Source organism: Anas platyrhynchos, chromosome 3, assembly GCF_047663525.1.
Source record: "Anas platyrhynchos isolate ZD024472 breed Pekin duck chromosome 3, IASCAAS_PekinDuck_T2T, whole genome shotgun sequence".
NCBI lineage: Eukaryota > Metazoa > Chordata > Aves > Anseriformes > Anatidae > Anas > Anas platyrhynchos.
Window position 1 is genome coordinate 55,753,084 of NC_092589.1, and position 15,384 is coordinate 55,768,467.

The 15,384-nt window shown below is 41.2% G+C and overlaps 1 protein-coding gene and 1 long non-coding RNA gene across 3 annotated transcripts in view; one reads left to right on the forward strand and one right to left on the reverse strand.

Moving 5' to 3' along the window:
- TIAM2 (TIAM Rac1 associated GEF 2) overlaps nucleotides 1-15,384 on the forward strand; it is a 172,371-nt gene that overhangs the window by 40,505 nt on the left and 116,482 nt on the right. The window lies entirely within an intron of this gene.
- Nucleotides 2,657-9,869, reverse strand: LOC119716602 (uncharacterized). Its single transcript, XR_005264909.2, has 4 exons — nucleotides 9,479-9,869; nucleotides 8,834-9,042; nucleotides 5,039-5,426; nucleotides 2,657-4,919 (listed from the first exon to the last, which is right to left on the reverse strand). It is a non-coding gene; the product is annotated as an uncharacterized lncRNA (long non-coding RNA).

Below are 15,384 nucleotides of genomic sequence, written 5' to 3' on the forward strand. Positions count from 1 at the left end.
ACTATTTTTAACTGGCAAAATTTGCTTAGATAAAATGCAGTATTCTGCTGTGCATTCAGCTGAACCCTCCTGAGCTATGTTCTAGCATTTCCTAATAAAAATCCCTGCTAAAAAGTTATTGAGCTCATCTGGCTTCCAGAACATAGTTTTCTGTTGCATGCTGGCAAATCTGACTGAAACATGACTATTTTGTTGCCTCTGATGGTACCTTGCTGTATCCTGAATTACGTGCTTTTCAGGGCAGGAACTGAATTTTTATCTGTGTACCTGTCACAGCGAGGGCTTGGGGGGCACCAGCAAGTGCCACAGCCGGAGGAGCACATCCGAACGGGGCAGGTAGACAAAGGAGAAGATGAGAAAGATCTGGCATGAGGATTAGTGTGATTTCTTTTTTTTTTTTTTCTTTTTTTCTTTTTTTTTTCCATGTGCCTTTCTTTTCCCTAGCCATTACTTGAGCATTTACCACACATTAATCTTCAGCTTTCTTGTTTTCACAGCCGCTGCGGGTCCCCCCCATCCATCCGTAGCCACTGTAGGTGAACCATGACAGTAGTAAATGGTTAATACCTAACAAAAAATATTTTCAGGTGGCAAATAACCAAGTATTTCATGGCTTATAGTCTTGTTCATCCTTCTTTCCTCTCAAGACCAAGAAACCATGTTGAGAGAAGGATGTGTTTTTGGTGTTTGCTCATTCCCCGTGTCAGCAGCATCTGGGTTCTTTCAGGAGCTCAGCAGATTGCTGCACTAGAAGTTTAGGAAATGATTGTAAGATGTCTGTGTTGTTTTATTTCCTGTGTGTCATTTCCTGTGATATTTCTACAGAATAGCCATTTCTGTTGCACATACATAAATCACCTACACTATAATGCTGCCATTGAAAATGGAGTAGTACATTACACACATGCACATACAATTAGACTGTAGTACTGTCTACTCATGTTATTAAATATAGTTAACATAGTGAAAAATTTCTGTAAAACCAAAAGTGAATTCCTGTAGGAGTAATGAGGAAAAAATTACAGATATTTGCATTTTAGATTTTGATAAGTTTAAATGTATTTCTGTCTTCTGAAATACTTTTGGAACAAGTTGACTTTTTAACTAATGTGCATATCCTCTAGCTTTCACAGGCTGTAATTTCTTTACTGTTGTCTTTGTTCTCCTCAGAATATTTTTCATTTCTTCTTAAAATAGTGTGAATTTAGATCAAAGTATTAGCAAATAGCATAGGATTGGCCGTATACCCAGAATCTCAAAATCAGTATTTATCCAGACTATATATAGCGAATTGATTAAAGTGGTTTCAGGTTTTGTGCAAGTCAAGAAGCTATTTATGTGCATTGGAATAAAAGCTGTAGTGTTGAACAAAGTTTTGATTATTCACAGAAGTTGGAAGTGAAAAGATATGTGATTTCCAAGGCTTTTGTAGAATCAGTAGATGAAGATTTATTGTAAAATCAAGGAGATGAGGAGTGGGTTCTGTGGACTTCATGGGGAAAACCACAGAGAATGAAGTTGGCGTGAGATTTTTTTCTCTCTCTCTTTTAATTATTAATATATGTATATATATATTTCTGGGCTAGAAGTGATAACTGTGATCATCTAGCTTGATTTCCTGAGTAACACAGATCACACGACTGAAGCTTTTTTCTTTCTAAGGAAACTTTGGTTCACATATTTTTTGTTTGAAAAGAAAAAAGAAAAGAAAAGAGAGGCCACATTTTGTGATAGATTGCTTAATGATCACAGTATTTCTGTAATTCCTCCCCAAATCGTGTTTTGCCTCTGCTGAAGGTCAATGCAGCATTTTCCTAAATGTCCCTATGAACCTGACCCCCCATGGCCCTTTCTGGGTTCTTTCAAGACGTGATGAAATAAACCATGTATGTTGCTGTACCAGCTGCTGCTTTTCTGCATATTTGTGGCCAGACAATCCACAAGGTGAAATGTTACTGCTGAATTAAGTGTGCAGCCTTAAAGAAGAGTTGCAGCAATATTGTTTGGGGTACCTGAGTCCCGTCCTTACCCTGGCCATTCTTTTGTCCAGAGGGACTTGGTTTTCCACGTCTGTCTCTCTTCTCCCTGGCTTTCCTATCTTCCCCACTGCTCTGGATTGGATAGCACTTCAGCACAGCACTTCTGGATTTGTAAATGAAAAGCCCTGTTCATTATGGTAATATGCCCTGTGTAATTGTTCGAACATGCTTTGCCAGGCAGGAGCAGGTGGCATTCATCAGTAAACAGCCTGATTTTTGAACTAGTTATGATAGCGTAAAATTGTAATAGTTTCCCTAGACAAAGTCTTGGCATCACTGAACACAGGGGGGATTTTAGCATCAATGAGATACAGGCCAGCATTCATCTATTGTTGGTTTTTCCTTTTTCCCCCTGCCCCTGGCAAGTTTGAGGCAAACTTGCCCTATTGGGACAGAGATCATAGCCTGTTTGTATTACTGACTGTTGCCTCCTGTAATAAAGTTATGTTTATTAAAAGTCCCTTTCAGAACCTTGTCTTTGGATAGTCAAATATTGTAATATTTTAATCCCCAGGTTTTATTACTGAAAGGGTTTGGAAACAGTAGTCACAAAGTCATCACCTTTGTCTAGACTCTGGAAAGAAAACAGCAAGTGTTACACTACCTACTAATGGTAGGTTATTTTTTTTAGCTAAACTGTAGCAAAGTAGTCTGTATTTTTATTTCATACAGAAAACTGTGTCACGAAGATCAGTTTTCATTAGACAAAGTAAGTGCAGAACTGTACTGTCAGCTAGTGGATGTTTTTTTCCAAACACTTCTGCAAGAAGTGTATGGAAAGTTTGTGCTATGACTTTTCCCTAAACACAGTCTAAATGTGAAAGACCTATTTTAAAGCAAATAGGGTATTAAAAAGTTTCAAAGCCGTTAGTCCTAAGCCGTGCATTATTTACTTTGAAATGATTGCTTTTGCCTGTTTCCTGTAAAAATGGATCCAAATTGCTGACACTTGCAACAACCGTTTTTTGTTTCATTTTGGCATAGTGAGTTACTGGAGACTTTTAGGACCATTGTAAGGTACAATACGTCATTTCCTTTCCACGTTGCCTTTTTTGCTAATTGGTCTGTATGTGTAACCTTCCTAAAGTAACTCAGTCTTAGAAGTCCTTATACTTAGAAAGGTTTCCCTGACATCTATACAAAGGTTTCCTTACTGAAAAAATCAAGCTATTTCTTATCTGTTCTTGATGAGGATGGCCAACAGCTGATCCTAAATCTGTTTCAAAGTAGCCTTTTACATATTGAAAGTATATTCTGGCTTCTATTTCTCATTCTCTTTTCTAAGTTATGAATACACAATTCGTTCAACTTTTCTCCTAGTTCATGTTTTCTAGACAGATTTTTCTGAATTATTATTCAGATCCTCTGATAACTCCAAGAATGTGTTGTTTCTTTTTTGTTTGTTTGTTTGTTTAGAAAATTGCTACCTCCTATTGTTTTGTGTAGTTGTAGCATCATTCCCAATTCCTTTGTACACACCTGAAAAAAGATGTACTAAAAGAAAAAAGAACAAAAATAATGATTTGCATGAGAACAAATGTGCATTCATTTCCATTTATTTAAGAGCATTATTTGTTTTCAAAACTGCTCTCACAACTTACCACTTTTTTCTACCTATTGTCATCATGGTGTTTTTTTTCTGTGACTTATTTGTAGGGTGTGTTTTCAGACAAATGGAAAAAGATGGACTTAGTTTTGGTTCTCAGTAACCACAATGCAAAAGATATAAGATGGAGCTGTTATTTTGCTGATAAAGATCAGGAACTTGTCACGTGATTGGAGGAGTCTATTGCCTAAATTCAGCAACAGAAAGTGCAAAAGCACACAATGGAGATATAGTTAGCTAAAGAAAAGGAGGATGGTGAAGGGGTATAATTGCAAATTATGATGCCTTCACCTGTTTAATTGGATGTGGGCACTAACATTTCTGCACCTAGCCCCTACAGATCAAAATTCCCTCCTTGCACCTTTGAAAATGAGAGTTCAGCCTGTTGCTCTGTGGAGTTTCCACTTGAGAAAAAGCGTTTGGATGCTTTTATTAAGATACTGGGGCAATTTGAAAAATGCCACTCTGTATTGGGTGCGGCAGGGAGCTGGGCTGGTGAAGGGTGTGGCTCCTGTGTCTCCTGAGCTCTGCCTGGGGCATGAGATAGCTGCAAGCAGCCCTCAGATCAGCTGGCGGGAAAGGAGGTCCCTCCTGGGGGTCCCCAGAAGGGTCAGGGGCTGCAGGGCTGGGCATGAAGCGCATCGCTCCACTTGTCCCTGTGCTGCAGTTGCCTGAGGATGTGCATCACCCCTGGAGCCTGGCTCTCTTCTGGTGGTGCTGGAACAAGTCCACTCCCATCCTCTCTGTTTTCAGAGCAAAGAAATCCCAAACCAAACCAGCTTGGGTGTCACAGTGCGTTTTGCCTTGGAGGCTTTCCGTAGAGAGGGAGGCAGTTAGCTACAAATAATTGCTGAAGGGGGAAACTGGTCTTGATTTAATATCTGCTCTCAGAGCTTCAGTAACTCTCTCTTTGTAATAGATGGTTCATATTGAATGCTTCACTTTGCTTTCTTTAACTAATTGTTACAGTGAAAGAAAAAAAAAAAATTGTTGTGACAGAAGCTGCTGCTACTGCTAGTCAGGGTGGGCAGAGGAACTTGAAGTCCAAGGATGCGAGTGGGAGAAAGCCCACACAAAACCCACAGGATGACAGCATGGCCCATCTGGTTGTCTCGCAGGATTCAGCTCAGATGTCCTCAGCTCTCCTGCTCAGAGAGGTTTGTAGCATGTAGTCGCAGCAGAAAATGTTACCCGTACCCCAAAGGCCAGCTTGCAAAAACCAAGCGATGTGGTGAGGTGAGCACCCAGGGTGGCTGTGATGGATGTTTTTGGAGCTGGTGAGAAAGTAAGGGAGGGTGGGAAAGGAAGGTGATGGATAAGAATGACTAAAAAGGAAACCAAGAAGCATATGAAAGAAAATCAATACACCATGTAGTTTGTGTTTTACACTTACCTGAGCTAAAGGGCAACTATGAGAGTAGTTTCTGGGTAAGAGCCAAAGCTTGCATGCAATTTGGACAGCTCGACGGCACCCCCTCGTTGCTCAGGTTGTAATGCACCTAAATGGCAAGGTGAGGCGGCACCAGTGAGGGTTATTCTTTTTTGAATTTTCAATTAGACTTTTCCTTGAAGAGAGGTGGCTTTTGTGCAATAACGTCTGCACGTGCAGATGTTTCTTATCTTCTTGGAAGAGGAAGTAGGAGAGTTATTTCAAGGCGGACAGGATACCCTTATCTGGTGCTCTCCTTTTTCCAATTACTGCAAGATGTGCAACTTGTCACTAGAGAGGAAAGGCTTATTTCCAGGAAAAGTAGCAGTTGAAAATGTCAATGAATACGTTCCTGAAAAAAAAAAAAAAAAAAAACAACCAAAAAAAAACCAAACCACTTCGTGGAGTAGCTTGTATCTTGTACTTCCATAGCGAGAAAGGAGGAATGAGTGTGTCCTGGCTGCAAGATTACTCAGAAAGGATAGGCTAATTCAGGCACCCAGCTATCTCTGGCTCTTTCTCAGACAGGGTGAATTAGCCTCTGAAAGGCCTGTGTCATTCTGTAACCACAGCAGGAACGTGCATCACTGCTTAATTTGTAAATTTAACCCAGGTCAGAGGAAATGAACCCCCTTCACTCCCTGGAGAGAGGGATGATGGGGACGATGCGCAGGGCTGATGCCATGTCTGCACTGCTCCTCAGCCAGGCGTGGGCTGCCTGAGTGCGCCATGGGCTGTCTCCATAGGAGCGGATCCGGACCTTCGCGTGCCGTTCTGTTGCTGCACAGATGGAGTCAAAACGGCATTTCAGACTGGAGTTGTTTGTGGCTTGCCATGGTTCAGGAAACCCCGCAAAATTAATATTGTTGAGTTCTTGGACGGTGCCATTTCCGTCACTTCGGGAGCCATTGTTCTGGTGTGTGAAGTGCTGGAAAGCATTTGTCTGACACAGAGATGGCACACAAACATTTTGTACCAGGACTGTTGCTATTTTTCCTTTTTTTTTCTTTCTTCTTTTCTTTTTTTTTTTTTTTTTCTTATGACATTTTTGTTTTGCAATCTCTCCTTCTGTGCTTCTTATGGGGATTAACCAGTAGAGTTTAATCAAACCCCATGGTTAATGCTGATTTGTTTTTCCTTCTTCATATAAGAAAAGTTTACAAATTGCCAAGGTGCTGCAGTGAGTTGTTTTTATAGACTACAGCAACTTGTTGACATGTTAACAGCAAACTTAAGCCTGCACAAAGCAGTGGGAACTGATGACTAGAAACTGATCCTGAAGGTTCATATGTTGCTGCTGGATTCACAAGAGCAAACCTCTCCCTTTTTCAGACACAGAAAACTCCTCAGGTACTAAGCACTGCCTTTCTGGAAGTTTTTCTCAGCAGTGATACAATTATCAACATTCACGAAGATAACAAAAGCGTTTCGACAACATTCCTGTAAAGCTGTGAATCACACCTCTGTTGAGATGTCTCTTGATACACTGCATGAACAGCAATGCTTAGAGATATTGATATATATAATTCATCTTTGATTTGCAGAATATTCTATCTCTATTAGGCTAATGATGCTGATATAGTTGAGGTTACATGCTATATTTACAAAGAAATAATCCTGTTTGTGGGGCTGGCCTCGTTAGACCTGCTTGTTAATCAAACAGTTTTAACAGCTCCTCCCAGATAGATTAAATAACACTCCTTTCAATTTGCGGTCAGAGGAGTGAAATGTAATCAAAGCTGTAAACCAATGGTATTGAATTGTGTATTTGAAGCTGGGAGCAGCTTCCTGCATAGCCAGTCTTTTGAGAAAGTCTTTGTTTTACGTGTGTTTTCCATTTTTTGTAACTATAGTTTCTCAAATCCTCATTTGTTATGGTGAAATCCATGTAAAACCAGAATTTAGGTACTTGTTGTAGGACACTAGAAGACCTAATATTTTCCCATTTGCTTGTATAGCAATAGCTGTGTTGGAAGGCAGTCTTTCTGTTATCTGTTGGGACTGCGTGCTTGAGCGGATGTGCTGGAACTGAATGTTTCTTGTGAATTATTTTGAAACGTTGACAAGGACATCGTGAGTCTGAATAGACACTGTGGTTTTCTTCAGTGAAATAATTATCAAAGTAGTGGCTTTAGCTGTCTGTGGCATATACTTGCCTCTATCCCCTTCCCTCAGAAGACCCGAAATGTGGATTAATTTATGTGATTCTCAGAAAAGGTGAAACCAAACATGTCACACGAGGAAGGCGATTGTGTGGCTCCATTGGCCTGGGGGTGCGGGGATCAAGCAGACTGGCACCTTGCTGGCCACAAGGTCTGGAGGCACAGCTGCTCTCTGCTTTTGTGGGTCCCCACTGGCTCCCTGAGACACACCGTGTCAAAGTGGAGTAAAGAGTCTCAGTGCTGCTTTGTTTAGCTTCTCAGCTAGGGTTTTCTTCCCATGGGATTGCTTGTGGGTTTCTGTGTGGGGTTGCACCACTGAACCTTTTCACAGGTCCCATCATATTCTCTCTTTTCTCTTCCTTTATTCTGTCTCCTGTGGCTGATTCTCAGTCTTCCTTTTCTTCTCAACTACATTGGCAAAGGTTTTCATTTTAGTGAGTCTTGTTTGCAGGCAAGGAGCACTATTCCCCTGCCTGCCTATGTACTCAAAAGTCAGCTTCAGGCAATATGCTCTTTTACCCGTGCTTACAGTGCAAAACGTGGAAGTGTTTTGAAGTATGTGTTCTTTGTACCTTTGAATGAGTAAACAACAACACTTTTACTTTCTGAGATAAAAATGTGAAAAAGATTGTCACTTTGTTTCTCAAGAGGTTTCAAACAACTGAGGAGCCTGTGTGGAATGGGAGGTGAGAACAACTCTTAATGAGTTGTTAGGTAGATCAAAAAGATAGGTTTTCCAGGAATTGCACCTAGTTGACATATGAACTATGTGAGACCTACCTCAATACATGCAGTGTGTGAGCTGCTCTGCAGGAGGCCAGGTTGGGTGGGTTTGTGTCCCACACTGGCAGGGGGAAATAGCAATATCCACCTACAGCACAGAACATGCTGTTTTCTTGCATAGGCTATTTGTACTTCACAGATATTTCTCCTGCTCTCCTGCTCGACACCATGCAAAACAATGGTGTTTTTTTCCATGCTTTCTTCTCTCTTGGGCAAATGTTTGTGTTTAAGCCTTGATTAGTTAAAGTACTAAGGAAAATTAACTGAAGTAGAGCCTGCCTGTTTCAATGGCAAAACAAAACATGAAGCGGTTTGAGTGGAACCAGTATTTATCTTGCCTCACGAATGAATGCTCAGCTAATACTCTGCACATTGTTATTGTTTTCTTTCCTCTTTAGTTCTTTTGGGTGCATCAAATGCCTTAATATGCAGCAGGCATCATCAAAAGATAGCCTGACTAGCAGCTGCTTTCAGCAACATTTCCATATTCTTAATGTCTTTTTAGTAGATTGGTTGAGTAATTTCAGCAGAAAGTTTCCAGCAGATTGAGGTTCGCCGTTAGACACACATTGTATGTATTTAAACATTATCTTTTCTCTGTTTCTCATCTACTCAACAGAAACGTGTTTCCCCTCTGGTCAACTTTGCAATCTGCCTTTTTAAAAAGGGATATCCAACACTGGTAATGTTACCTCTGTTATCATCGCTATTCATTTACTCTCAATAGCACTAATTGTTCTCTTATTTTGTGATCTGTAACGTTACCCTTCCTTCAGCCCAAACTGGCATAGAGCAGAGCACCTCAATCACTTACCTCTGCAGGACATCAGATGGAGAGAACCAAATCCCCTCCAGGCGTGAGGGTTTCTTCCCTTGCAAAGGCTGTGATGGGGCTTTAAAGACAAGAATGCAAAGACCCTGTAGCCTTGTGTCTGCATGCTCTTCTTCAGGATCCCTGGGCTTTCATCAGCACTCCAGGACAGCCCTCAGACTCCTCAGGGATCAGAGGAGGACATCTTACTTCTGATAGGAAGATAGCAGTGTGCATTGTTTAAAATAATGAAAGGAGGATTTCAGTGGGGCCAGTCAATCTTGATACCCTCGTAGCTCTGTCTCTACATTTGGTCCTAGATCCCTGTTGCCTGCAAAATGCACGTTGGCCTTTTCTCTTCCTTTTGTTGCAGCTCAAAGGCTGCATTTTTGCCCTACCAATTTCTTTTGATCTGTGGAAAAATTGAGATCCTCAGCTTTATTGTTCACTTACAAATTCACCAGAACAGGGATTTTGCTGATACAATCATGAAAATCCTGAACCAAATGTTCAAAATGTGGATTTAAAACTTAAGCCCCTCCAATTTCCCCGCCCCACAAGCCCCAAAACTCGAGAAAAAAGACACAACAGGTAAATAAGCTTTCATTAAAGGTCTTGTAGGTAGTTCAATTATATGTGTGTATTTACCTGGTAAGCATCTGCAGAAATTTCTGGGCTCTGTCCCTGTTGCGGGCTAGGTAGCTGTGTAGTCATCAATTACAAACACCTCCATGGCTGAGCTTTGATTGCAACCCTGCTGAGACTCCCACCAGGCACGGACGTGGTAGCTGGAAGCCCTTGCATGCCTGCAGGATGAGGTACCCATGCCCTCTCCTGCTGCCGTCACAGAGCTTTGTTCCTGGGATGAACTCTGACCAACCCTCCTGGGGCCATTCAGGCCATACCCTTAAAAATGTGGGGGATGGATTGGGCTGTAAAATCTAGTTAATAAGTAGTCTGTTTTTACTGAAGGCACGACATGCAAGAATCTCCTTTGTTTCTCATCCCAGTCATACTAGAAATTGGCACCACCTTTCTTTCTTTCTTTCTTTCTCTCTCTCTCTCTCTCTCTCTCTCTTTCTTTCTTATTTTATTTTTATTTTTTTTTTGGTTCTTCTCTTTCAGTCTCAGATTATTCCTGCAAATGAAGAGGAAATAATTCTGACAATCATTTATTGAAGGTAGCTAATAAAACAATGGAAGGATGTAGGCTGAGGCATAAATGAGATATTGTGACAGATGTAGATGATTATTAACCAGCTGATGTTTCCGCAAAGTCTTCTAATCATAAACACAGCGTGGAGCGAATCTGGGTATATTAATAGCAAAAGTTTTATGGAAAATCTGAGTGTGTGCTTTTTCTTTAACTTTCCATTTCCTGTTTTAATTGATAGAGTGTGAAGCTTTTACACACACAAAAGAAAAAAATTGGAAAAGATTATTTTGCATCTGCGACATTAAGTGCACGGTACAGGCTAGAAACACGTTGTGGAAGGAATTCTTGAAAAGGGCTTCTATTATAATACTTTTTTAGAGATGTGACTAGTGACAAATGCTAAACTCAGTGATATAATAAAATGGCTGTGGAAGAGGAACATCTATTTGTGTCTATGCAACCTATGTTTTCGTGTGACTTTGTGAGAAAGGGGAAGATATTATCAGAGAGAGATCATTATGCTGTAAAACTTGTGGGATGCACTTCCAATTTTTCTCTGGCATTCTATCAAATGTCCTCTCATTTAGTTTTAGTCTCATATTGTCCTTTATTTTGTTTTGGGAAATATAATGCTAAGCTTGTACGGTAATCACTAGTTGGAGTTGAAATCCTTTAAATGTGCACCTTTCTTTCTGCAGTTCTGCTACAACTTTGGCGTATCTCCCTCATTCTCTGAATTTGGGGAGGGGAAGAAAGGTTAAACAGAAATTACCCAAACAGAACCATGCAAACTCTATTTAACATCTTACACCACATCTCTGCAACTATTATTTTGAGTCCTGATACCGTTTGTGAAGCATAAACAATTTGTTTACCTTACAGCAGCTGGAATTTTTAACATGTAAAGCAATTGCTTGGAGTGGTGATAAAATAGAGCAGAAAATGTTGAGGAGGGGAAATATTGTTACACTGCTACAATGCGTGAAAGAGACAATATAAATGGCAGTATCTGTGCTGCTTTAATTATAGTATACATTTTGTCTCTATCAACCAACAAATTTCAAATATTTTGTGACATGAAGTGCCACATCTGAAAATTTGAAATAATGGAAAAGAGCATACATTTAATCATAAGGTATGGACAGGGACCAATTTATCCCCTGGTTATCCCCAGCGATTCAGAAACGTGGTATAAAATGTAGGCACATACCAAAACACCAGCTGAAGGCAACAACAGTGTAAATAACGCTATATGCAAGGTGAGAATGTATGTGGGGAGATCTTCATTACTCCTTGAACTTCTGGTTTTAAGAGCAAAACCCAGTAGGACAAAGAGCTCTTAAAGCATGCACTTGTGCTTTTCATGAAGGTGAGGCAGGGTTGGGTGGCTCTGAAGAGCCTGTTGGCTTCAGCCCCCCAGTATATGCTCCTTGGGATGGTTGAGGACGTCCATTTTTCTGCTACTGTGGGCAACTGTTCTGGGGAGCAGGGAGAGGAAGCTTCTCTTTGTTGTCCCCCCTCCAAGCTGTTGAGTGGATGATTAAGGAGGAGCAGTCATGCAGAGCGGAAGGGACCTGACAGTGCCAAACTTGAGGCAGATCTGCAAGGAGACTGAGAGGTATGCAACACAGCAGTGGTTTCTTTAATGGCAATTAATGCTTATGGCCTCTCTTAGTTTCAGATCTTGTTTTGTGATGACTAATTAAAAGAAACTTTATTATTCATGATGTTACTTGTTCCTTTCTTTTCCTTTTTTTTTTTTTTTTTTCTTTCCAAAGCTGTTGCTCTGCTAAAGAGATCTGCTTAAATTAAGCAATCTGTGCCAAGTGAAATCACTCAATTATTGGTACTTTTTGGTCTTTCTTTTGGATAAACAGAGCCTTCCTGACGGCGAGGCAGTTCCTCAGGAATTCCTTTATGGTGAATTAGACAGGGCAGTGATGAATAACTCAGGGCAAAGGACACCCTGAGCAGCGAACCAAATTGATTACATAAGCCTTCAGCTAACTTCTTTAGGGTAATTTTGGATGCCCCGGTATCCCCTAAGGCATAGGTGGGGCCCAAGCTCCCCCCAGGGGCCTGCTCTTGTTAATGTTTTCTGCCATGTTAGCTGCCATTTCTCATGCAGCATGCCTGCAGCAGCTTTAGAGGGCTAAAACTGGCTGTGCAGTGAATTACAGATCTGCAAGAAGGGCTAAGAGCTGGAGCTTTCTGCTCAGTGATGCCCATTGCCTGCTGGTGTGCGTGGTGGCAGTGGTGATACCACTTCGCTGGGGAGTTTCAGGTAGCCCCAGGTCGCCTGCTGTCTATTGCCATCCTGCTGGTGAACAGCGAACACATCATAGCAAGGATTGTTTTTACATGGACTTTATTCAGTAGCAGCCTAATATGCTCTCTGCCCTGTTGAGAGACTTGTAATTCTTGGCTTTTTTTTTTTTTTTTTAACATTAAATGATTCTGGCTATTTAGGCTGTCACCCTAATAGCAAGCATCAAGCCTGCCTCAAGGGATGTGGAGCGTGATCATCCCATCCCCATTGTATCCTGCATGAAACTAACATGGTGTCTGATCACTGCCTTCGGAAGCTAAAGTGAATCAGAAGTTATTCATTGCACATATTTTTCTATAATCTACTGTACTTTCCTCTCCTCTGCATGATCTTCTCAAGATTCCTTTAAAATATCTCATCATTACCCATTTGCTTGGCTTGGAAGAAGCCCTGGCTTTAACATTGAAGGCTGTTCCCTGCTGCATGCACTGGGGATGTGATCAAAGACGTAGTGAGAAAATGGGATGAGGGACTGGGTTCAGAACAGGATGGTCTGATCCGTCCGTGTTTGCAGTGCTGCGCGCTTTCCTGATGAGAAGCTATGGCAGCACTGTCCCGTGTTTTCAGGGATGAGCTGATGTGCTGGTTATCATGGAGTGAAGGGCAGCATTTTGCTTCTTCATAAATATGAATTAACACTGTATCATGAAATAAGTGTTAAAGTGAATTTAGGAGTATATCCCCAGTGTTACTTCCCAAAGAGCATGGACATGGAAAGCTCAGTCTTCCTTCCCTTGCTACTACAAGTGGCAGCGATATCACTGTGGAGGTTTGCAGACAGTTTTGCAGCAGCCCCTGGGTACTCGTGTCTTATCTTTTCTCTGAAAGAAGAGTTTTCAAAGGGCGCCAAGCCTTGGGAGTAACTTCAGGTCACAGGCTTTAATAAAACCTTCACCTTGGATGCCCATATAGTACAGAAATTCAATGCTTACTGAGGAATTATTTGGATCTTTTTATTTTTATTTATTTATTTATTTTTGTTTCTCCTTTTTGTTTTAAATGAAGTGTTCCAGGGGGGAATAGGAGAAGCAGCAGATGGAAGATAAGCAGGACAACAGTTCATATTTCTGTTCCTAGGCTCACTGGAGGCAAATTGGCATGCACAATTTAGATTTACTCTTCATTTCCAGCTTCTTGAAAGTAATTGCTACTTCCAGTGAAAAGTCTCAAGGTACCAGCAGATTCCTAATTCCTAAAAGGGTAACTTTTTATTGGAGGAAAGAGGAAGGGGAAGCATTTCAGGCAGCTATATTTTCATTGTCTTGAATATACAAAAGGGAAGCGGATTCTCTCTGATACTGGGTTCTCCCTGCTTCTGGATTTAAGTTCTCATATGCTGTGAAAATATTTTTTTATGGGGGGGAATATGCTTCTCTCCAGTAAATACCTTATCAAGCTGCTTTATCATTGGACTTGGACAAGGAGCTACTCTGCTATAGATTATACATATTTATCCTGGGATTGGTGGTGCTTCTTCATTCAAGTTGAACAGAAGTGGGAGATGATGTGGGGAGAGACAGATAAGGGAGAAAGGCTGGTTGGGACACAAAGTCCATAGTCTATCCAGGTGCATTTTTTTGTTGTCATAACCTTATGTAAAAAGTCATTCTGATATAGATTCACAGGTTGCTTGGTACAGAGGTCACACATGGAAGATTTTGTCACATGCTAAATTTTGTCTTCAGTTTCTTTGCTTCTTAGTGATATTTCTTGGAGAAGCTTATAGAAGGAGCATGGGAAGCTTGGCTGGGCTCCGGCCAAGGAATTGCAGCTGGTCTCCTAATTACAAAAAGACAAAATGATATACAGGCCTGTGGGGATCTGTCAGACACAGATTTATTGGGCAGGATGGAGTGGGACTTAAAGCTATCACCTCCTTTCCATCACCCCCTCCCTATACAGTGCACGTGCTCTGAGTTTTGTGGTACGTTTGCAGCCATGTGAAAGTCATCATCTGGAGTGCCATTATCATCTCTTTTCTCCCTGATTCCTGCCCAGTTTGCAGCTTCTCCAAGTCCCAGTTAATGGCTGCATAACACAGGAAATAACATGTAAAGTAACTTTACCCATTCCAAAATTAGGAGTTCTGTAGCTCAGGACTATGAAGTGATGATAGTCTGATCACCTTGTCTGTCTCGTATAACTCCTCAGACATCACTAAGAAAAAAAAATACATCAAGGTTGCCACTGATGAAAACAAGAGAAGAAGCTGCATGTGCTGGCTGCTGGCCTCTAGCCATCCTAACGTGTGGTCATTGCAACACCAGCCAGCTGGAACAGTCTGAAAACAAAAAAGTTAAATTCAGAGAATAAAAGTTTGTCAAAAGTGAAATGTGTTGGCTTATACTGGTTTCTGCAGACCCTGGGCTCCCAAACAAGTTGTCAGGACAAGGTCTGGGGAGGAGGAGGGAGAGGGACCAGGCAGTATTTGGAAGTCCCTGCTCTTTCCTGTTCAAGGACTCAGGTTCAAGTCTTTCATTTATGGTAGGGTCAGGAACTGGGGCTCTCGGATCCCAGAGGAATGCACCTGCTCCCTGACTACTGAGATTTTGACACATAGGCAAATACCCTGACCTCACTTTTTATGCAAACTGTCAAAGAATTTCACAGTGGAAAAGAGAGGTTTTTTGTTTTGTTTTGTTTTGTTTTTTCTTCCATGTAACTTAGTAAGATAAAAAAAAAAAAAAAAAAAAAAAAAAAAAGTGGGGAGCAGAACTTACAAGGAAAATGGACAAAACCATGCAAATCACTTGTTTGTGCAGTTCCAAGCTGTAGCTAATGGCCCTGGGGCTCCTTGCTGCATGTGCCCTGCCAGCCCAGCCCAACCTTCTCACAGGTAGTGCTGGCAGAGGTGCTGAGTGAAAGGCACAAGCTTTGCATTGTTCATCTAATACTGTCATATCTTTGGGGACAGGGAAAACTCTCCAAGGCTAATCTGAAGAAAGCTTGTAGTGTGGGAGTGAAATCCTGGCTCTGCAGTGAGGGACCTCATACTCACTTTGGTCTAACCGGGATTCCACATTTAGAAATGTAAAGGAAAAGGAGAAATTGGTAGTAGGTGATATTTAT